Raw genomic sequence first — 24,436 nt, forward strand, 5'->3', positions numbered from 1 at the left:
GCCAGACGTGCACTCAAACATATACAGTTGGCCTTGCTGTTATGATTTTAGTTGTCCTTGATATCCTCTTTTTTTTGCGTTGTTTTCTGTTTCTTTTGTCTTTTTTCTCATGAGTTAATTTTCTTGGTTGGTGCGTTGGGGGATTCTTGGGGGTGGGGAATGGAATGAATTGTATTTTTTATTATTTCCTTTTTTTCTGGGGGGGGGGGGGGGGGGTTTTACTGTGGGAGGGGTCTCGGATGGTTGAGGGACAGCTATGGGGAACTGTGGGGGGGATCTTGGAGGGTTCGCATCCCCGTTTTTTCTTTGGCCTTGTGGGAGATCTGTCGATGTGCCCTTGAGCAGGGAGTTGGCCCTGGATGCTTCTTTGTGTCGCTCTGAATGGCAGTCTGCTGGATGACTGGTGTAGTGTCGTTGTTGAGCGGCTTCAATGCAAGTATATTGTATGTTTTGGATATTCAATAAAAAATATATAATAATAAAGAAGGAAAGAACTTCCACAAATTAACTTTTTAACAAGGCACACCTGTTAATTGAAATGCATTCCAGGTGACTACCTCATGAAGCTGGTTGAGAGAATGCAAATGGTGGCTACTTTGAAGAATTTCAAATATAAAATATATTTTGATTTGTTTAACACTTTGATGTCTTCACTATTGTTCTACAATGTAGAAAATAAAGAAAAACCCTGGAATGAGTAGGTGTCAACTTTTGACTGGTACTGTAAATATTTTAGGCATATCATGTGAATTAGGCCTCATGTAAAATCATTGTCAAAAGCACAAGAGATACTGATGCGTGACAAACAGGTGCTGTTAGATTACAATATTATTCTTCCGCCCTTTTGGAACAGTGTAAACCGCACCTGTAACGATCGTCGTGCAGGAAGGAAGAAGTGGACCAAGGCGCAGCTGGGAGCGAACTCATGTTATTTATTACAGACTGAAATAACACGGTCAAAACAGAGAATAAACGTATCGCTACTGCTCCAACAAAAAGAGACAACAACCCACAAACATCGTGGGGGGAAAAGAAACTTAAATATGATTCCCCAATCAGAAACAACTAGTGACAGCTGTCTCTGATTGGGAATCGACAGAACCCAACATAGAAATACGCCCCAAAGCAAGGCTATACCAAAAACATAGAAAATAAACTATAGAAATGCCACACCCTGACCAAAATAGAAGAGTTCACCTGGTCAGGGCGTGACAGCACCAAATAAATGATAAGTAAAAACACCAGAGAGTATGTTCTAATGAAAACAAATTGCAAAGCTTAAAAACAGACGGATTTGTGAAATTGCTTTATCCGACATATTGTGGTTGCATGAGGCTTGGTGATCATGGGATCAGTAGAATATTAAACAACCACTCAAATAAGCAACAGAAGTAGGAACAGAAGCATAGGGCTGAGTGACTCACTCATTTGTGGCTTTCGTTCAAAATAAGTTATATTATAATGCAGAGTTAAGGACACATTCTTTCTGATTGACTTTAGCATATGCAGTCTCTCTCTCTACAGCTAATTTCATTTCAATTATAATACATTTACATTTGTAGGGGTTGATGCATTCATTTGGGCAAAACAGTTTTGTGATATTGAGTTAGAAATGTAAGTTTTCCCTGTTTGATCATTAGGCTACACTTTACATTAGGACTCAACTGACTGACCGCAGCATCTATCAGTAGTCTAAACTGTGGCACAAATTGGGGGATTTTTCACACCTAACCGAGTTATTAGACTATGTAGTGTGAACGTTTCTGTCCAAGAGTCTCTCTCCTCTCGCACTAGAGTCCTGCATTGGGTAAAAAAAAAATCCACAGGCGGGTGGTCCCGGAGTTGAGAGAGAACTTGGGTAAATACAATGGCGCAATTACACTTGACGTATGGACTGTCGGTTTTCGAAAAATAGGATACTTGTGCCTTACAGCCCATTAGCCTTCATAAACAAAGAGTGGGTGCTATCCACCACGGAGTGGGACAGTGCAGCTCAAAACTGCAGATAACATAAGGCCAGCCATTGTGAAAGAATATGTGTGGATCTTGTTGATTTCCTCTATCGCTTCAAGAGGCCATACTGACCTTGGAGGCAAGCAAACAGCCTACTGTTCACCTGTTCAATCCACTGATGAATGGACTGTTTTTCAAGTTATTCTTTTAGTATATTTATTTGTTGTCTAATGTTAGAAGGCTCTTTAAAGCGATATGAGTTGTCAATGTGTCGCATTGTGAAAATAAAAATATATTGTTCTTAATTCATGGCATGGTTTCTTTTTAGCCAAATGTTGAATAGACATGCAGACAAATTAATTCATGCAGGAAAATAATAATAATAGCCTACTGTCTGTAGTCATTAGAACAATCAGGCTAAATACATTTATATTTTGTTGGGCAACGGATCGGATTGGCTCTCGGAACTCTATCTTCAATATAATCATTCATTCAAAAGGATAAACCCATAGGCCTGCAGTAAATTAGATTACCAGGTCCGTTGTTCATTAGGTTATAACAATCCATGCCTTCTGGGAATGTTATAAAATCTGAAAGTTATGGGTGGAGTTAGAAAGTTGCTGTCAGAAGTAGTACACTGGAAATGTACTTTTAATCCGTCTATGCATATAAGAGTGCAGTGAGATACCGGATGGGTTAGATGGTACTTTTCTCGTCAATAATCTTGAAAAAAAACGTATTCTTAACTGGAAATCAACCAATGTCTGCCTTTTAAATGCTTTATTATCCAAATGTTGAAAGTGTGTGTGGGCGAAAGAGAGAAACAAAATGGTGCAGTTTGAGGCCATGTGGCGGAGAGTAATGTGGCACTGGAGATGGGGGTGGGAGCAGGCAGGTGTGATGTAGTTGTTTGTGTGCGTGTATGTTTTGTATTGTCAAAAAAAAAGTCTTACAAAAAGGAAAAAAAAGGAAACATGACAATCAACACTTGATTATTCATTATGAGTGGGATGTATTTATTTTGTTATTAAATGTTTTTACTTTCATTGTAACCACAATGTCACAAATAATTGAACGCACACACACGACATGAGCAGATTAACTTGGTCAACTTTTTAAAATGAAAGACCATCAGAAAGAATGTTTGGTACTTTTTAAAAATGTTTATCCAAAGTCATGAATGAGTGAGTCACATAGCTTTATGCTGCAAAATTGCCAACTAAATAGTCCAAGCCTAAACAAATATATTAAATTGGCTAAAACTAGAACATTTTTCATAAATAAATGAAATAGATCAGGTCTTGAAAATATGTGCCTTTTCCCCTTCTGTACCTCCCTGGAATCTTTCATCAGCAAAGAAGGATTCCTTGTTTCAGAAACTCACTTTTATATACTGTAGAGGGGCTAACACTCTTTCCACGCTGTGGTAAATAAAGACATTTTGTTATTTTAGAATTCTTTCGTTATGTTTTTCGAGGGAGAGAAACCAAAAGCGTAACCAAAAGCAGAAGCAGTGTTCTAACTCCCCCTTGCAATAGTGTGGCACAATGAGAGAGTGACGCAATTTTCCACAATCTACCACGTGGCATAAGCTCGAAACTTTTATTTTGAGTAACCACTGTAGGCCACTCATGATGATGTATTGCTTGTTTGTTTTTTGCTTTGATGCGCTTTGAGATTTGTTATGAAACGTGCAATTGATTGATTATACCAAAGAAGGTTTATTTAGTTTAGTAGAGCAAAAAGGTCTGACTGTAATGGGTGCGTGCTGGTGGCAGGGAAGTCAGGCGCAGGAGAACGAACTTGGTATAAACACAGTCGTTTAATAAGTGCTCACAAAACTCAGAAAACCAGAACCAGAACATAACTTGCACATCACAAACAAACAAATAATCACCGACAAGGACATGAGGGGAAACAGAGGGTTAAATACACAACATGTAATTGATGAGATTGGAACCAGGTGTGATGTAAGACAAGACAAAACCAATGGAAAATGAAAAATGGATCAGCGATGGCTAGAAGGTCGGTGATGTCGACCGCCGAACACCACCCGAACAAGGAGAGGGACCGACTTCGGCGGAAGTCATGACAGTACAGTCCCACCCCCCCTGCAGCGCGTCGACACTGACCTCGGGGAAGACCCGGAGGGCGAGGCGCAGGGCGATCCGGATGGAGACAGTGGAACTCTCGCAGCATTGAAGGATCCTCCACCGCAACCCAGCATCTCTCCTCCAGACCATACCCCTCCCAGTCCACGAGGTACTGAAGGCCCCTCGCCCAACATCTCGAATCCAGTATGGATCGAACAGAGTACGCCAGGGCCCCCTCGATGTCCAGAGGGGGCAGAGGAACCTCCCGCACCTCAGACTCCTGGAGCGGGACAGCCACCACCGGCCTGAGGAGAGACACATGGAACGAGGGGTTAATACGGTAATCGGGGGGAAGCTGTAACCTATAACAAACCTCGTTCACTCTCCTCAGGACTTTAAATGGCCCCACAAACCGCGGCCCAAACTTCCGACAGGGCAGGCGGAGGGGCAGGTTTCGGGTCGAGAGCCAAACCCGGTCCCCCACACTACGGTGATGGTCTGCACCAACCTTTTTGCGCAGCATGGCGCGCTGAAGGTGGACATGGGCGGTGTCCCATGTTTCCTCCTCGCGCCGGAACCAGTTGTCCACCGCAGGAGCCTCGGTCTGACTCTGATGCCAAGGAGCCAGAACCGGCTGATACCCCAATACACACTGGAAGGGAGAGACGTTAGTGGAGGAGTGGCGGAGCAAGTTCTGGGCCATCTCTGCCCAGGGCACGAACGCTGCCCACTCCCCCGGCCGGTCCTGGCAATAAGACCTCAGAAACCTACCCACATCCTGGTTAACTCTCTCCACCTGCCTGTTACTCTCGGGGTGAAAACCTGAGGAAAGGCTGACCGAGACCCCCAGACGTTCCATTAACGCCCTCCAGACCCTTGACGTGAACTGGGGACCCCGATCAGACACTATATTCTCAGGCACCTCGTAGTGCCGGAAGACGTGTGTAAACAGGGCCTCCTCAGTCTGTAGGGCCGTAGGGAGACCGGGCAAAGGGAGGAGATGACAGAACTTAGAAAAACGATCCACAACGACCTGGATCGTGGTGTTACCCTGTGAAGGAGGAAGATCGGTCAGGAAATCTACCGACAGGTGCGACCACGGCCGTTGTGGAACGGGTAAGGGTTGTAACTTAACTCTGGGCAGGTGCCTAGGGGCCTTACACTGGGTGCACACCGAGCAGGAGGAAACATAAACCCTCACATCCTTGGCCAAAGTGGGCCACCAGTACTTCCCACTAAGACAGCGCACCGTCCGACCAATCCCAGGATGACCAGAGGAGGGTGACATGTGGGCCCAATAGATCAGCCGGTTGAGGACAGAACGAACAGACGCCCAGCTGGATACTGGAGGGGAGCAGGCTCTGCACGTAACGCCTGCTCAATGTCCGCGTCCAGCTCCCACACTACCGGCGCCACCAGACAAGAGGCAGGGAGTATGGGAGTGGGATCCATGGGCCGCTCCTCTGTGTCATACAGCCGGGACAATGTGTCTGCCTTAACGTTCTGGGAGCCTGGTCTGTAGGAAAGGGTAAACACAAAACGGGTGAAAAACATGGCCCACCTGGCCTGGCGAAGGGTTCAGTCTCCTCGCCGCGCGGATGTACTCCAGATTACTGTGGTCAGTCCAGATGAGAAAAAGGTGTCTAGCCCCCTCAAGCCAATGTCTCCACGCCTTCAAAGCCTTTACGGCAGCCAACAGCTCCCGGTCCCCCACATCATAGGTTTGCTCCGCCAGGCTGAGCTTCTTCGAGAAGAAGGCACAGGGGCAGAGCTTCGGTGGCGTACCCGAGCGCTGAGAGCGCACAGCTCCTATCCCAGCCTCGGACGCGTCCACCTCCACTATGAACGCCAAAGAGGGATCCGGATGGGCCAACACGGGAGCCGAGGTAAACAGAGCCCTGAGGTGACCTAAAAGCCCTGTCCGCCTCAGCTGACCACTGCAAGCGCACCGGGCCCCCCTTCAGTAGTGAGGTAATGGGAGCCGCTACCTGACCAAACCCCGGATAAACCTCCAGTAGTAGTTGGTAAACCCTAAGAACTGCTGCACCTACTTTACCGTGGTGGGAGTCGGCCAATTATGCACGGCTGCAATGCGGTCACTCTCCATCTCCACCCCTGAAGTGGAAATGCGATACCCTAGGAAGGAGACGAACTGTTGGAAGAACAGGCATTTCTCAGCCTTGACGTACAGGTCATGCTCCAACAGGTGACCAAGCACTCTGCGCACCAGGGACACATGCTCAGCGCGTGTAGCGGAGTATATCAAAATGTCATCAATATACACCACTACACCCTGCCCATGCAGGTCCCTGAAAATCTCATCTACAAAGACCTGGAAGACTGATGGTGCATTCATCAACCCGTACGGCATGACGAGGTACTCATAGTGCCTAGAGGTGGTACTGAAAGCCGTCTCCCTCTCGGATACGCACCAGGTTGTATGCGCTCCTGAGATCTAGTTTGGTGAAGAAGCGCACCCCGTGCATTGACTCTCGCTGTGCCTATGAGCGGTAGCGGGTAACTATACTTCAGTGATCTGATTCAGACCCCGATAGTCAATACACGGGCGCAGACCTCCCTCCTCCTCCTCTGCCGTTCACTCTACATGGTCAGATGGATGCAACAATGTTGGTGACATGCTGCTTTCCACCAACTTTCTATAATTACACTATTTGTTTGTATCTTACTGTCTGCAAACTACTGTTTGCTAGTTTGTCTTTTCTTATGAAGGTGTTGCTAAAATAATTTGTGTTAGCCGCTAATGCTAATCGATAGTTAGCTGGCTAGCTAGCTTGCTAAATTTACTAAGAGTCAGATCAAACATAGCTAGTTTGCTAATACTGCTTGGTACTAGTGCTGGTGTAGGCCTAGATAAGATACCGTTGCACAAACATGCTTATAAGAGAGGAATAGCAAAAGCATGAATATGTTGGCCAGTTAGTTACGTGAAGTATGAAAACATGTCATGTAGCAATTAGGATCACCTAGAAAAACAGAGAAACATTAGTTCCTAACCTGGCTTATTCATTTGTTGTCATGTCAAACAGCAATTTATTCAAGGTGCTGCCCACTATATTAGAACTATAGAATTAGAATATTCCCATGATACCAACACTTCAGTTAACTAGGCCTAGATCTTTTGCAAATATGCTGTGTGGCTGAGTGTGGAAACGATAATAAAAGGGCAGGAAATTAAGAAATTGATGAAAATGCTGAGATTTTTGTTTTTGATTGGAGATGGATTGAACAGCATAAATGGATAAAGTCCCATTTGATATTACTGATAATTTATATTCTGTATTCTGCCACCTTAGGGTCATGAAATACTCCAAGCATATTTAGAACTTTTTTTATTAAACCTAAAATATTGTGATATGATATTTCAGCATCAAGCACACCACATGTAAGTCCCTGTAAACAGTAGTACATTTCTCTGGTGAAGCATAGAAAATACATGGGAAACACTTTTTTTTTTTTTTGCTCGCAGTGAAACGTAGAAAGTTATTAGCCAAGCACAGCAATAAATATCAAAATAACGTACAGTAGCATACCGTGTATTTTTGCTTAAGGTCCTCCCACTTCTTTTTCATCCATCCAGGTGACAGCTGCCACTCCTTCACGTTAAGGTTGAATGGCGGGAACCTGGTTACCGAGATTTACCACCCCAAACCCTTCCCTTTTCCCAGGATAAGTAACTGCGAGAAACCGGTAAATTGCACAAATATATTTATACGAACAGCCTGGTGTGAAATGGAACTGGAACCCAAGAACGCCTAAATGACTACGGACCTGTAGCACTCACATCCGTAGCCATTGAAGTGCTTTGAAAGGCTGTTCATGGCTCACATTAACACCATTAACCCAGAAACCCAAGACCCACTCCAATTTGTATACCGCTCAAACAGATCCACAGATGATGCAATCGCTATTGCACTCCACACTGCCCTTTCCCACCTGGACAAAAGGAACACCTACGTGAGAATGCTATTCATTGACTACAGTTCAGCGTTCAACACCATAGTGCCCTCAAAGCTCATCACTAAGCTAAGCATCCTGGGACTAAACACCTCCCTCTGCAACTGGATCCTGGACTTCCTGACGGGCCGCACCCAGGTGGTGAGGGTAGGTAGCAACACATCTGCCATGCTGATCCTCAACACTGGAGCTCCCCAGGGGTGCATACTCAGTCCCCTCCTGTACTCCCTGTTCACCCACGACTGCATGGCCAAGCACGACTCCAACACCATCATTAAGTTTGCAGACGACACAACAGTGGTATGCCTGATCACCGTCAACGACGAGACAGTCTATAGGGAGGAGGTCAGAGACCTGGCCGTGTGGTGCCAGAATAATAACCTCTCCCTCAACGTAACCAAGACTAAGGAGATGATTGTGGACTACAGGAAAAGGAGGACCGAGCATGCCCCCATTCTCATCAACGGGGCTGTAGTGAAACAGGTTGAGCGCTTCAAGTTCCTTGGTGTCCACATCACCAACAAACTAGAATGGTCCAAACACACCAAGACTGTCGTGAAGAGGGAACGACAAAACATATTCCCCCTCAGGAGACTGAAAAAATTTGGCATACGTCCTCAGATCCTCAAAAGGTTTTACAGCTGCAACATCGAGAGCATCCTGACTGCTCGACCTCCAACCGCAAGGCACTACAGAGGGTAGTGCGTATGACCCAGTACATCACTGGGGCTAAACTGCCTGCCATCCAGGACCTCTACACCTGGCAGTGTCAGAGGAAGGCCCTAAAAATTGTCAAAGACCCCAGCCACCCCAGTCATGGACTGTTCTCTCTGCTACTGCATGGCAAGCGGTACCGGAGCTCAAAGTCTAGGACCAAAAGGTTTCTCAACAGCTTCTACCCCCAAGCCATAAGACTCCTGAACCACCTGTATATAGCCTCGCTACTGTTATTTTCACTGTTATTCCCCAAAAAAATTGACTTATCTATTGTTTACCTAATACCTATTTTTTACTTAAAAAATGCACTGTTGGTTAGGGCTTGTAAGTAAGCATAAGGTCTACTACACCTGTTGTATTCGGCGCACGTGACACAAACTTTGATTTGACCTGTTAAATTATATGCAATCTGGCTTCTCTACGGACTCTGCATGATGATTCATCAACACTCAGTATACAATGCATGTAGACCTATCATCTCATGGTAACTTTTTTTCTTGTGACAGGTAGGCCTAAATTTGCTTTTGAATAGCCTATGCTACAATAAAAAGACCGAATGTGCATCTAATTTATTTTAAGGATGTTTTTTTAAATTGCAGCAGAGTTTTAAAACAGCCTATCACTCGAATATTGTTGCTTTAAATCAGTGCACGTGCTAGAACTCTCTTGCAGTCGCTCTCTCGAACTCCATTCAAATTGCATCCAAAATAGATAATCCTGGTCTAGTTTGATATATATGTATGTGTATGTCCTAGCCTACCTCTTTCAGGTAATACAGCTAATTAATGATGGGTTATGCCTAATAAGCTTCTGACTTATAGCTTATGCGCGATGCACGTGCTCCTCTGGCCTCTTTTTTAAAAATGTGTTTAATGCTCCTTAGCTCTTGGAGTTTCATGTAGGAAAAGCTAAACTAGAATAGCTTGCTGGACATAATTTTTTTTAGCATTTCTTATACCAATAGACTGTTTGAAGTGGGACACAAGCTCTTGTTTGCTGAATGTTAAATACTGCAGCCAATAGAACTCACGGGTAGTTTGTAAGAAGAGTGAACATGCGATGGCGGTAGGCTATATCAGTTATTTATTCAGACCGATAACCATTCAATCTTTGTGAAGAGAAGTGAAAGCCTTCTGCATCTAATTCTAGTCCTGTATTATTAAAGGATGTCATTAGAATGATGGATGTTGAATGCAAGGAAAGAATGAAGCAACAATAGAGAGAGGTAGGCTAATAATATTATGGAAGGTATATAGTGCATTCCGAAAATATTCAGTCCCCTTCCCTTTTTCCACATTTTGTTACGTTAGACTTATTCTTAAATGTATTATACCTTTTCCCCCTCAATCTACACACAATACCCCATAATGACAAATCAAAAACAGGTTTAGACATTTTTGCATATTTATTAAATATACTAAATATAAATACGTTATTTACATAAGTATTAATTCATTTCGGTAGTGCACCCCCATATCTATACTGAATAAAAATAAATATAAACGCAGCATGTGAAGTTTTGGTCCCATGTTTCATGAGCTGAAATAAAAAAATCCCTGAAATGTTTCATATACACAAAAAGCTTATTTCTCTCATTGTACTCACACATTTGTTTACATTCCTGTTAGTGAGCATTTATGTCTGTAATAAAGCCTTTGTGTGGGCAAAACTCATTCTGATTGGCTGGGCCTGGCTGCCAAATGGGTGTGCCTGTGCCCACTCATGGCTGCACCCCTGCCCAGTCATGTGATATCCTAATGCATTTATATAAATTGACTGATTTCCTTATGAACTGTAACTCAGTAAAATCTTCGAAATTGTTGCATGTTGCGTTTAAATTTTTGTTCAGTATTATTGACAGCTGATTATCAGTTGTTGTCAAAGCTGAAATGATTATGACATCCGGGCATTTAAAGTATACTAGGTTTGTTACATGTCACATACTATAAAACTGTATTTTTTTGCACACTCAAACGGCCTACTATTTAGGATGGAAGTATGGGTATTCGGACACGGTCTCAGTCTGTCTCAGTGGTGATGAAGAGGATTTATGACTGTATTGATTGAAGGCTGCATGAATGTAGCCTGTCCCAATGGATTGGAAACATGGGTTGTGTTCATCAGAGCACACCATAATGGGGAAAAAAAGTCACAATTATTTAGTATCATCAAATTGAGAGTTTGGGACTATAAAGTTGGCTCTATCTGCATTTGTCAACATTTTGTTATTTATATAGTTCTGTTAAATGTTCTCTACCTATATAGCACTGTCGTGTCTCTGACTTATCATTAAATGTGAAGACTTATTTTATCAAATCAATTCTCTGTAATTATTATTATGTGATTAGTAAATCATGTAAATTTAAATAACTAGGAAGTCAGAGCACCACGGAAAATATTGGTTTACAGTCGTAATTTTCCGAATATAACTCTTCAAATATTTTAATATGTGATCAATTAGTCTTCTATTAATGAATTATTATTATTATTACCTTCCATCAGTCTCAGCTGAACGTCGTAAAATTCTTGGTTATCTTCACGAACCCAGCCTCTAATATGATGAATCTATACACCAATTGACTCAATTATTTATTTCCAAACTAATTGAACAATTACAGAATATACAATACATAGTAACATTATACAGTAAATACTGTCCCTAGTGGACTAAACAAAAACAGCTTGGTTATAACACAATAGATTCAGAGAGAAGAGAAAGGGGTTTTAGAAAGAAGACTAAGGGACATGGGTCTCTATCGGACCTGGGAAGCTATTCTCACATATGCCACTAACGATCGCTCATTCGGAAAAGTAATGCATTGTATTTCGTGAAGCTGGCTTCGATAGTTGAGCTGGTGATGTGAGGCTCTGGTTTACCCAGTTGCCGTTGTCGTGTGAGAGGTTCACGTGGTCTGAAAGGTTCATCTCACTGTTGAGATTTTTCTGGGTCGGTCAGTGTTCTCGTACTAGATTTTCTCTCTTTCCAGCTGCAGTCTGTTAGGCTGTAATCTAGGACTCATTTCTTCTTGAGTGATCAATTGTTCAGAGTTTCACATGTGGAGCAAGCTCTCTCGTTAACTAGCCTGTATAGTTGAAATTAAGTGGAGTCCTCCCGTTATTTGGAACTGAGGTGAATTTTCATCACGGGGGCTTTTATAGAAATGTAGAAAAGGGGTTGGTTCATCATTTCCAACCAATATCTATGCACTTGGGCGTGGCCACTGAGTGAGCATCAGTTTACTTATGAAAACCATTCTCTCATTTAGAAGACTAAATATCACATCATTTCGCAAATAGTTTCATCTTTACTCATTCATTTTATACAATAATTAGATGCAAGCCTCATAACTGAGGAACCTGTATAAACAGAGTTAGTGTAATGTGGCTGTATTGTCTTTCATGAGTTCACAAACATGAAAGAAAACGGACAGGGTCATAGCTGGCTTCTCCACTGACCGTTTCCACGTTCTCCAGAATAAGAATATTGTTAAATTCTTAAATTCTGTGATGTAGTAGAATTTGGCGGGAGGGTTCTACTGTGACCCTCTCTCTCCCATATTGCATGGTCAGGGAGAAGAGAGTCTCTGCAAGGAATTTATGACGTGGTTGTAAAGTTGTAAAACTGCCCCCCCCTTCCCCTCCTAACGGGGGGGGTGGTATTGTTCACATCGCTGCTAGCCGACCAATGAGGGTTCGGGAACATTAAAGCCAATTCAGAAATGAAACACTGCTTTATTTATCTCTGAATCAGCTTTTTGCAGATATGGCCTTATAGTCCCAAGCTCTCCATTTCTTTGAATGTTTTACTTCGTTAATAAGCAATTGTTGGATTCTCGTTATGTTGACACTGCGATGTATGGCTTTTTATGTGGGTGTATTTTACGTCTGTCATCTTGCCTCTTAGAAGAAGACTATTGAAGCCATTCAATACAAACTAGCCTCTGTGAGCTCACAAAGGCAGTTTGTAGGTTTATCATGCTAGAAGGCAGACGCACAGAACATTAGCAATGACAATGTCATTATGATTCACATCACAAATGAACTTTTTGTTTTCACGTTCAAAATTCATGTTCATGCATAGATTACGAATCTTGTCTTTAAGCTGGCACACCCACGCTTTCACAGTGCTGCCAATTCTCTCCCCTAGGTCTAGATTTATTCATGTCCAGGCCACTGTGGGCCAGAGATAAAACAGACAGTGTCTTCAACATCAGCCTATAATTCATTGGGATCTGTCTAATGTACACAATAGCTTCTGCCACGCTAACACACGGGGGGGGGGGGGTCTCTGTTCTCTGAATGTGTAATGAACCAAGCTGAGGTCCTCCTGAGTAGTTACTACTGTGATGAAGACAGAGACTGTTCAAAGATACGAGGCAATATTGATGATGGAAATATAGAGCTTTTCCATTATAGTCCTGTTTTTGTTTTTGGAATTTGTCTTAGTCTCTGGATGGACTTGGAATCAATTTTGAAGGTTTTCCATGATTGGAAGATGTAAAGACCGTGACACTAATACTTCCTTGAAAGCAATTTAGTGATAACATCATGAAACACTTTTGGGCTGGTTTCTGGTTCTCTACACTTTTACCCAAAGTATGCACTTGCTCACTCCCCGTCATAGTTTGAATAGCATTTGGATTGGTGTAAATTAGTACAGATTGAGGGAGTGAACGACTGCGCACTTCGGAGTGCTTTTTATTAGGAGCCTGGATGAGCGTTTGATTATCCACACTAGTTCAATAGCACTTCTCCCCTCATCCAGAGGAGGGCGCTGCTTGGAAACATTTGGGGACATGTACTGAAACACCAGCTTCATTTGATTTCTATCACCACCACTGTCTGTCACCAGTTGTGCCAGGACCAATTGAATATTCACCAATGTAGAAAAGAGGATCAGGTATTTGGGGGGGGGTTGGGAACAAAGAGAGGATGGGATGGCTGGGTATTCGTGTGGTTGAGTCCATTTCCGCGGTTATATTTATAACGGGATGAAACTTTGTTGCTCCTTGCTGAAACAAGCAAGGTGTTGTGGCAAATTAGTGTTTTATTGCCTAGGCAATACTCCCCTTCCTGCAGCAGCAGCACATGCAGTCTGGAGCACAGGAGAGGAGAACATTTGTCTTTAAAAAAATGTCATAATTGCTATTCAAATGAACGGTGACCACGGTCATTTGGCTGACCAATAACCATCATCCTAAATTCCATGACCGTCACAATCCAAGTTACTGTATGGTATGCTGTCACTCTTTTGTTTTCCTCTGTCGAGTTGTCTTTTATCAAATTAATTTGATTTTCAAGAGACTATACAGATATTGAACCAAACCCGAGGGCAGTTAAAATCGGTGAGCGGGCTACATTTTTGGGGGGGGTTTTGCATTGGAGTAAAATTAAAATCTGGTTATATAATCACGCTATACCACAATAAACAGCAGATACTCTGAGATCATTGAGTGTTTTTCAAATCTCTATCCTACACTACATGACCCAAAGTATGTGGACACCCACTCATTGAACATCTCATTCCAAAATCATGGGCATTAATCTGGAGTTGGTCCCCCTTTGCTGCTTTAACAGCCTCCACTCTTCTGGAAATTCTTTCCACTAGATGTTGGAACATTTCTGCGGGGACTTGCTTCCATTCAGCCACATTTATTGTATTGAAAAACCAACCTGTGGCTATTTCCAAATACCCCGGTATATGGTATGTGAGGTATATCGCCCAAGCCTACGTTGAAGCCTAACATGCATTTTTTGTATCTTTTTTATTTCATCTTTATTTAACCAGGTAGGCCAGTTGAGAACAGGTTCTCTTTTACAACTGCGACCTGGCCAAGATGAAGCAAAGCAGTCCAACAAAAACAGAGAGTTACACATGGGATAAACAAACATACAGTCAATAACACAATAGAAAATCTGTATACAGCATGTGCAAATGAAGTAAGGCAATAAATAGGCCATAGGGGCGAAGTAATAACAATTTAGCAATTAAAACTGGAGTGATAGATGAGGATGTGCAAGTACAAATACTGGTGTGCAAAAGAGCAGAAAAAAATCCCAAAACAAATATGGGGACATGGTAGGTAGTTGGTTGGATGGGCTATTTACAGATGGGCTGTGTACAGCTGCAGCGATCGGTAAGCTGCTCTGACAGCCGATGCTTGAAGTTAGTGAGGGAGATATGAGTCTCCAACTTCAGTGATTTTTGCAATTCGTTCCAGTCATTGGCAGCAGAGAACTGTAAGGAAAGGCGGCCAAAGGATGTGTTGGCTTTGGGGATGACCAGTGAAATATACCTGCTGGAGCGTGTGCTGCTATGGTGACCAGTGAGCTGAGATAAGGTGGAGCTTTACCTAGCAAAGACTTATAGATGACCTGGAGCCAGTGGGTTTGGCGACGAATATGTAGTGAGGACCAGCCAACGAAAGCATACAGGTCGCAATGGTGGGCAGTATATGGTGACAAAACGGATGGCACGGTGATAGACTGCATCCAATTTGCTGAGTAGAGTGTTGGAGGCTATTTTGTAAATGACATTGCCGAAGTCAAGGATCGGTAGGATATTCAGTTTTACGAGGGTATGTTTGGCAGCATGAGTGAAGGAGGCTTTGTTTTGCGAAATAGGAATCCGATTCTAGATTTAACTTTGGATGGAGATGTTTAATGTGGCACTGGAAGGAGAGTTTACAGTCTAGCCAGACACCTAGGTATTTATAGTTGTCCACATATTCTAAGTCAGAACCCTCCAGAGTTGTGATGCTAGTTATAAGTTGCAGTTATAAGGTCTAAAAAGAAGAGCAGATCCGTACCACGTTGGGTGAGGCTGGTTGCAGGAAGGTATATTTAATTTGAAAATGGAAAAATGGATTGAAATGTATACAGAGAAAAGAAAATGCAATATTATACGGGACAAAACACAAGAGAAAAACAAATACGTCTTGCTGCTACACCATCATTAGGTTAGTGCAAAATTATTTAGTGTCATCAAATCGAGAGCTTGGGATAAGGTTCTATCTGCATTTTTGTCCAAATGTAGTTATTGATATAGCCTTGTTCTGTTCTATGTTCTATATAGCACTCTAAATTCCTAAATGAATGTTAAAAGTAAAAAATATTGAAATAGAAAATGTATGCATCAATTCAAACGAATGAGGGTTCGAAACATTAAAGCCAATTCAGAAAAGAAACACCACGCATACGTTTAACCATTTATTAGAAAAGATTACGATTCATAGTCTTGGCGTTAGAGCTCTGCTCCTTCAGGGTAGCTCACTGCCAGAGTGAAGCGTCATATGAAGATGATAATATAACTACAGGCAGTGAGCTATATCAAATCCCCTGAAGGAAGAAACACAAAACCCAGACAGGTGGAGGCTGGGGTAGCAAGCATACCGCGTAACAGCTAGTTACAGAAGCAAGAGACACCACTGCATGTGTGCGACTGACGTCTGGCATTGAGGAAGCATGTGTACAGGTTCAATGGCATGAAATCTCCTCTGCGCTCTATCAGCAACATGGACAGCGCCCTAAAGCAAGATTTTGTTTCAATCTAGCTGGTTGGTTTTTATCAATCTTACCTTTCAAAAGAGTTGCAGCCTCCTTGATGCTCTGTGAACCTCTTGAGTAAAATCAATCATTCCATTCTCCCCCAAATGTTATTGTAAGATCCCCCTCAAATGCCAGTTGGATTAGTTGAGCTTTCCTCGGGTGTAACATGCTTCTTCTGTGCTGACTGAACACGTTTGTCAAAGTGGAAAGCGAGTTCTTGCATGTTTCAGTGCAGTAAGCCTGGTCGGCATAGCGGAGAGAGTTCCAGAGAATTGTTGCAAGATACCAAGTGCGGTCCATTTGTCCTCATTAGAACCAGAGTGGGCGATTTCAGTCTGTAAAAATTGGCGAGCGACACAACTCAGCTTCCACCAAATCTGTTTTGTTTAGCTCCAGAAGTGGTTTCACCTTTTTCACAGCTAGAAAGTCATAGCTCTGGGTCAAGTGTACACACGGCCTCCACCAGTTGGCTGTTGCGTTCTCTGAATCGTTCTGACATTTTACCAATAACGGCATCCAACGTGCTGAAGAACAGTCTTTTACACTCAGTCTATTATCCTCTGTCCTGCTGGCCTACTGTACTGTCCACCACGTATGTACTTACATACATTTGAAGTCAAAAGTTTACATACACTTAGGGTGGAGTCATTAAAACTCGTTTTTCAACCACTCCACACATTTCTTGTTAACAAACTATAGTTTTGGCAAGTCGGTTAGGACATCTACTTTGTGCATGACCCAAGTAATTTTTCCAACAATTGTTTACAGACAGACTATTTCACTTATAATTCACTGTATCACAATTCCAGATATACTAAGTTGACAGTGCATTTAAACAGCTTGGAAAATTCCAGAACTTGATATTAAGAAGCCACTGCTCCAAACCCGCCATTAAAAAGCCAGACTACGGTTTGCAACTGCACATGGGGACAAAGGATCGTACTTTTTGGAGAAATGTCCTCTGGTCTGATGAAACATAACTGTTTGGCCATAATGACCATTGTTATGTTTGGAAGAAAAAGGGGGATGCTTCCAAGCCGAAAAAACACCATCCTATCTGTGAATTACGGGGGTGGCAGCATCATGTTGTGGGGGTGCTTTACTGCAAGAGGGACTGGTGCACTTCACAAAATAGATGGCATCATGATGCAGGAAAATTATATTGAAGCAACATCTCAAGACATCAGTCAGGAAGTTAAAGCTTGGTTGCAAATGGGTCTTCCAAATGGACAATGACCCCCAGCATACTTCCATAGTTGTGGCAAAGTCAAGGTATTGGAGTGGCCATTACAAAGCCCTGACCACAATCCTATAGAAAATTTGTGGACAGAACGGAAAAAGTGTGCGAGCAAGGAGGCCTACAAACCTGACTCAGTTACACCAGCTCTGTCAAGAGGAATGGGCCAAAATTCACCCAACTTATTGTGGGAAGCTTTTCGAAGGCTACCTGAAACGTTTGACCCAAGTTCAACAATTTAAAGGCAATGCTACGAAATACTAATTGAGTGTATGTAAACTTCTGACCCACTGGAAATGTGATGAAAGAAACACAAGCTGAAATAAATCTATTATAACTATTATTCTGACATTTCACAATCTTAAAATAAAGTGGTGATCCTACCTGACCTAAAACAGGGAATTATTACCTGGATTAAATGTCAGGAATTGTGAAAAACTGAGTTTAAATGTATTTGGCTAAGGTGTATGCAAACTTCCGACTTCAACTGATGTGGCTTTCTTGGACCGGAATGGGAGACAGAGGAGATCAGGGCCAGTATTCACAACGTGTCTCAGAGTAGGACTGCTGATCTACGAACAGATTAGCTAATAATTAAAACTATTATATATACTTACACACACACACACACACACACACACACACACACACACACACACACACACACACCAGCGGAGGGGGAACCTTGTCCTGTAGCCACAAAGCATCTCGGAAATGGTCCTAGGAATCCTTTTGACCTGTTTTAAGACCACAAAAAAAAACTCCCAGCCCAGAGTAGGTATTAGGATGATGAGACACTGCCCAGACAAAGTCTGAGCCAGGTGTAAAATCAACTCATAAAAGTTTCTCAGCTGTTAATCACGACAGTTTGATACCACAAAGGAATAGTGATATAGTGATGATGCTCATTGACCTTGGGACATTAAAAACTGTAAAATCTTATGCTTCACGGAGTCGTGGCTGAACGACGACAACATGAACATACAGCTGGCTGGTTATACGATGTACCGGCAGGATAGAACAGCGGCGGCGGTCTATGTATGTTTGTAAACATCAGCTGGTGCACGATATCTAAGGAAGTCTTGAGCTATTGCTCGCCTGAGGTAGAGTTTCTCATGATAAACTATAGACCACACTACCTACCAAGAGTTTTCATCTGTATTCTTTGTAGCTGTTTACATACCACCACAGTCAGAGGCTGGCACTAAGACAGAATTGAATGAGCTGTATTCCGCAATAAGAAAACAAGAACACGCTCACCCAGAGGCGGTACTCCTAGTAGCCGGGGACTTTAATGCAGGGAAACTTAAATCCGTTTTATCAAATTTCTATCAGCATTTTAAATGTGCAACCAGAGGAAAAATAACTTTGGACCACCTATATTCCACACACAGAGACGCATACAAAGCTCTCCCTCGCCCTCCATTTGGCAAATCTGACCATAATTATATCCTCCAGATTTCTGCTTACAAGCAAAAATTAAAGCAGGAAGTAACAGTGACTAGATCAATAAAAAAGTGGTCAGATGAGGCAGATGCTAAGCTACAGGACTGTTTTACTAGCACAGACTGGAATATGTTCCGATGGCATTGAGGAGTACACCACATCAGTCATTGGCTGCATCAATAAGTGCATCGATGACGTCGTACCCACAGTGACTGTACGTACATACCCCAACCAGAAGCCATGGATTACAGGCACTGAGCTAAAGGCTAGAGCTGCTGCTTTCAAGGAGCGGGACTCTAACCCGGAAGCTTATAAGAAATCCCGCTATGCCCTCCGACGAACCATCAAACAGGGAAAGCGTCAATATAGGACTAAAATCGAATCGTACTACACCGGCTCCTGCCACAGCCGACAAGCGTCGGGCTTGCAAACCATTACATACTACAAGGGGAAGCACAGCCAAAAGCTGCCCAGTGACACGAGTGTACCTGACGAGTTAAACTACTTCTATGCTCGCTTCGAGGCAAATAACACTAAAACATGAATAAACCAGCTGTTCCGGAAGACTGTGTGATCACGCTCTCCGCAGCCGATGTAAGACCTTTAAACAGGTCAACATTCACAAGGCCGCAGGGCCAGATGGATTACCAGGACGTGTACTTCAAGCATACGCTGACCAACTAGCAAGTATCTTCACTGACATTTTCAACCTCTCCCTGTGCGAGTATGTAATACCAACATGTTTTATGTAGACCACCATAGTCCCTGTGCCCAAGAACACTTAAGTAACCTGCCTAACGACCCGTAGCACTCACATCTGTAGCCATGAAGTACCTTGAAAGGCTGGTCATGGCTCACATCAACACCATCATCCCAGAAACCCTAGACCCACTCCAATTTGCATACCGCCCTAACAGATCCACAGATGATGCAATCTCCATTGCACTCCACACTGCCCTTTCCCACCTGGACAAAAGGAACACCTATGTGAGAATGCTATTCATTGACTACAGCTCAGGAAAAAAAGGACAGAGCACGCCCCCATTCTCATCAACGGGGCTGTAGTGGAGCAGGTTGAGAGCTTCAAGGTCCTTGGTGTCCACATCACCAACAAACTAACATGGTCCAATCACACCAAGACAGTCGTGAAGTGGGCACGACAAAACCTATTCCGTCTCAGGAGACTGAAAAGATTTGGCATGGGTCCTCAGATCCTTAAAAGGTTCTACAGCTGCACCATCAAGAGCATCCTGACTGGTTGCATCACTGCCTGGTATGGCAACTGTTCGGCCTCCGACCGCAAACACGAGAGGTTAGTGCGAACGGCCCAGTACATCACTGGGGCCAAGCTTCCTGCCATCCAGGACCTCTATACCAGGCGGTGTCAAAGGAAGGCCCAAAAAATTGTCAGACTCCAGCCACCCTAGTCATAGACTCCTCCCTCTGTGGTACCGGAGCAACAAGTCTAGGTCCAAGAGGCTTCTAAACAGCTTCTACCCCCAAGCCATAAGACTCCTGAACATCTAGTCAAATGGCTACCCAGACTATTTGCAGTGCCCCCACCCCACCACCTCTTTACACCACTGCTACTGTCTGTTGTCATCTATGCATAGTCACTTTAATAACTCTACCTACATGTACATACAACCTCAAATAACCGGTGCCCCCGCACATTGACTCTGTATCTGTACCTCCCTGTATATTGTCTCGCTATTGTTATTTCACTGCTTCTCTTTAATTACTTGTTACTTTTATCTCTTATTCTTATCGGTATTTTTTGAAACTGCATTGTTGTTTAGGGGCTCGTTAGTAAGCATTTCACTGTAAGGTCTACACCTGTTGTATTCGGCGCATGTGATGAATACAATTTGATTTGAAATGATGGGGAATAACCAATCATGATGAGGCATCGGCAGCTGTGAACTCTATAGCATGTTTCAGGCAACCACAGTGAATCTGACTGTACATCAAATGTTGCTATGGTAAAACGTTTTATATAATTTTCACTTTGCCTACTCTTAAGTCTAATATGTTGGCATGCATAACTTTTTTTAACCAATTCTGATGGCTGTTAAAAGCATTTTTTTAAATATATATTACCGCTATATCAACACACTTGTTAGTCGCGTTTTAACAAATCCAAATCGCTTTGGCACAGTAAGCATCAAGTCACTTACCGATAATGTTGCAGACCTTTCTATCATTTTCATCTGAACACCAAGTTAAAGTCCCTAGATGCTTTCAGTTGCCCAACTTATAGGCATGCCCAATTTAGCCGTTTTTTTAAACAACGTGATGTTGCGCTAAAAATGTGATTATGTATTAGCCGAGTGGTTAAAAGTATTTAGGCATATCATGTGAAGTCAATGTCAAAATGTATGTATGTAGGTATACATTGTAGTTGTTTTGATATTCCTATATGATCAAACCAATAAATGAAGCAATTGCATGTGGCGCAGGATCCACTGACTCACTATCAAGACACGTGCTGGTAACTCTTAACTGGTTAGGACCTCTCATGAGGTGTCCTACATATCTGTTGACTAGGTAGGACTCTAGACCAGGTTATGAATAGAGGCTTCATGCATAACTTTTATTTTGACCCATAAGTGTAGGAGTAAATTGTCTCTATTCTCAACACGTTTTCTACTCAGAGACGCTTTGTGGATACGGCCCTGATCCTAGATCAGCATTTACATTTACGTCATTTAGCAGACGCTCTTATCCAGAGCGACTTACAAATTGGTGCATTCACCTTATGATATCCAGTGGAACAACCACTTTACAATAGTACATCTATATCTTTTTTTTCTTTTGGGGGGGGGGGGGGGGGTAGAAGGATTACTTTATCCTATCCCAGGTATTCCTTAAAGAGGTGGGGTTTCAGGTGTCTCCGGAAGGTGGTGATTGGCGTCGTGAGGGAGCTTGTTCCACCATTGGGGTGCCAGAGCAGTGAACAGTTTTGACTGGGCTGAGCGGGACCTGTGCTTCCGCAGAGGTAGGGAGGCGAGCAGGCCAGAGGTGGATGAACGCAGTGCCCTTCTTTGGGTGTAGGCACTGATCAGAGGCTGAAGGTACGGAGGTGCCGTTCCCCTCACAGCTCCGTAGGCAAGCACCATGGTCTTGTAGCAGATGCGAGCTTGAACTGGAAGCCAGTGGAGTGTGCGGAGGAGCGGGGTGACGTGAGAGAACTTGGGAAGGTTGAACACCAGACGGGCTGCAGCGTTCTGGATGAGTTGTAGGGGTTTAATGGCACAGGCAGGGAGCCCCGCCAACAGCGAGTTGCAGTAATCCAGACGGGAGATGACAAGTGCCTGGATTAGGACCTGCGCCGCTTCCTGTGTGAGGCAGGGTCGTACTCTGCGAATGTTGTAGAGCATGAACCGACAGGATCGGGTCACCGCCTTGATGTTAGCGGAGAACAACAGGGTGTTGTCCAGGGTCACACCAAGGCTCTTAGCACTCTGGGAGGAGGACACAATGGAGTTGTCAACCGTGATGGCGAGATCATGGAACAGGCAGTCCTTCCCCAGGAGGAGGAGCAGCTCCGTCTTGCCGAGGTTCAGCTTGAGGTGGTGATCCGTCATCCACACTGATATGTCTGCCAGACATGCAGAGATGCGATTCACCACCTGGTTATCAGAAGGGGGAAAGGAGAAGATTCATTGTGTGTCGTCTGCGTAGCAATGATAGGAGAGACCATGTGAGGATATGACAGCGCCAAGTGACTTGGTGTATAGCGAGAATAGGAGAGGGCCTAGAACTGAACCCTGGGGGACACCAGTGGTGAGTGCACGTGGTGCGGAGACGGATTCTCGCCACGCCACCTGGTAGGAGCGACCTGTCAGGTAGGACGCATTCCAAGAGTGAGCCGCGCCGGAGATGCCCAACTCGGAGAGGGTGGAGAGGCGAGGGTGGAGAGGCACTTCTACTCTGAGACACTTTATGAATACGGGCCCAGGAGCATAGCATAATGCTGCAGGGGCAGTAATAGTATCATCAGTCATTGATGATAAAACCAGCTCTGTGTTTTTGCAGTGTCTAACTACTCCTGGGCAGAGCCAGGGTGTTCACAGAGAGGTTGGTAGTCTCTGCGCATCTGGTGAGAGTGTATGAGAGAGAAACAGGAATTTATTTGATTTTTATCAGGGAGTCATACTGAGATTAAAGTCTCTTTTACAGATGAGCCCTGAATTACATAACTTATAGAAAATACACACGTCAAGATATAAATACAAAATGCAAGCAGAAAGAGAAACACAGTCATAAAGGTCCTCAATCAGCTTTCTAAATTACCCTAGAGGCACCAGAACATCACATTTAAGAAAATTTTGAAGATTGTTCCACAAATAAGGTGCAAGAAAACTAAAAGCTTATTTACTTAACTCCGTAGAGACCAAAGGCATTTCCAGAGTTAGCCATCCCTGAGACCGGGTGTTGTTAGGTACAGTGTGACTTTTTGTAAATGTCCTTTATGAATGAAAACAAAGTATCAACCTCCGTGACATCAGAGGGCCAATTAACTTTCTGGTAGAGATTGCAGTGATGAGTACTAAAATTGTCGTCTCTAATAAAGCACAGAGTGCTATGATAAACTGCATCTAATGGCTTTAATGACGTGGCAGCTGCGTTCATATTCAGTGCCTTTGGAAAGTATTCAGACCGTTACAGCCTTATTCTAAAATGGATTAAGCAAAATAAAAATATCAGCAATCTACACACCATAACCGATAATGACAAAGCGAAAACAGATTTTTAGAAATGTTGGCAAATTGATTCAAATTAAGAAACAGATACCTTATTTACATAAGTATTCAGACCCTTTGCTATGAGACTCGAAATTGAGCTCAGGTGCATCCTGTTTCCATTGATCATCCTTGAGATGTTTCTACAACTTGATTGGAGTCCCCTGTGGTAATTCAATTGATTTGACATGATTTGGAGGCCTGATTGGTGGAGTGCTACAGAGATGGTTAATTCAATTGATTGGACATGATTTGGAAAGGCACACACCTGTCTATATAAGGTCCCACAGTTGACAGTGCATGTCAGAGAAAAAACAAGCCATGAGGTTGAAGGAATTGTCAGTAGACCTCCGAGACAGGATTGTGTCGAGGCACAGATCTGGGGAAGGGTACCAAAACATTTTTGGCAGCATTGAATGTCCCCAAGAACACAGTGGCCTCCATCATTCTTACATGGAAGAAGTTTGGAACCACAAAGACTCTTCATAGAGCTTACTGCCCGGCCAAACTGAGCCATCAGGGGAAGAAGGGTCTTGGTCAAGGAGGTGACCAAGAACCCAATGGTTACTCTGACAGAGCTCCAGAGTTCCTCTGTGGAGATGGGAGAACCTTCCAGAAGGACAACCATCTCTGTAGCACTCCACCAATCAGGCCTTTATGATAGAGTGACCAGACGGAAGCCACTCCTCAGTATAAGGCACATGACAGCCCGCTTGGAGTTT

General features: G+C 43.4%; 1 protein-coding gene across 1 annotated transcript in view; it reads left to right on the forward strand.

Annotated features, from left to right (window-relative positions):
- LOC106580127 (disabled homolog 2-interacting protein) overlaps positions 1-24,436 on the forward strand; it is a 120,588-nt gene that overhangs the window by 21,963 nt on the left and 74,189 nt on the right. The gene's annotated exons all lie outside the window — the stretch shown is intronic.

Source organism: Salmo salar, chromosome ssa20, assembly GCF_905237065.1.
Source record: "Salmo salar chromosome ssa20, Ssal_v3.1, whole genome shotgun sequence".
NCBI lineage: Eukaryota > Metazoa > Chordata > Actinopteri > Salmoniformes > Salmonidae > Salmo > Salmo salar.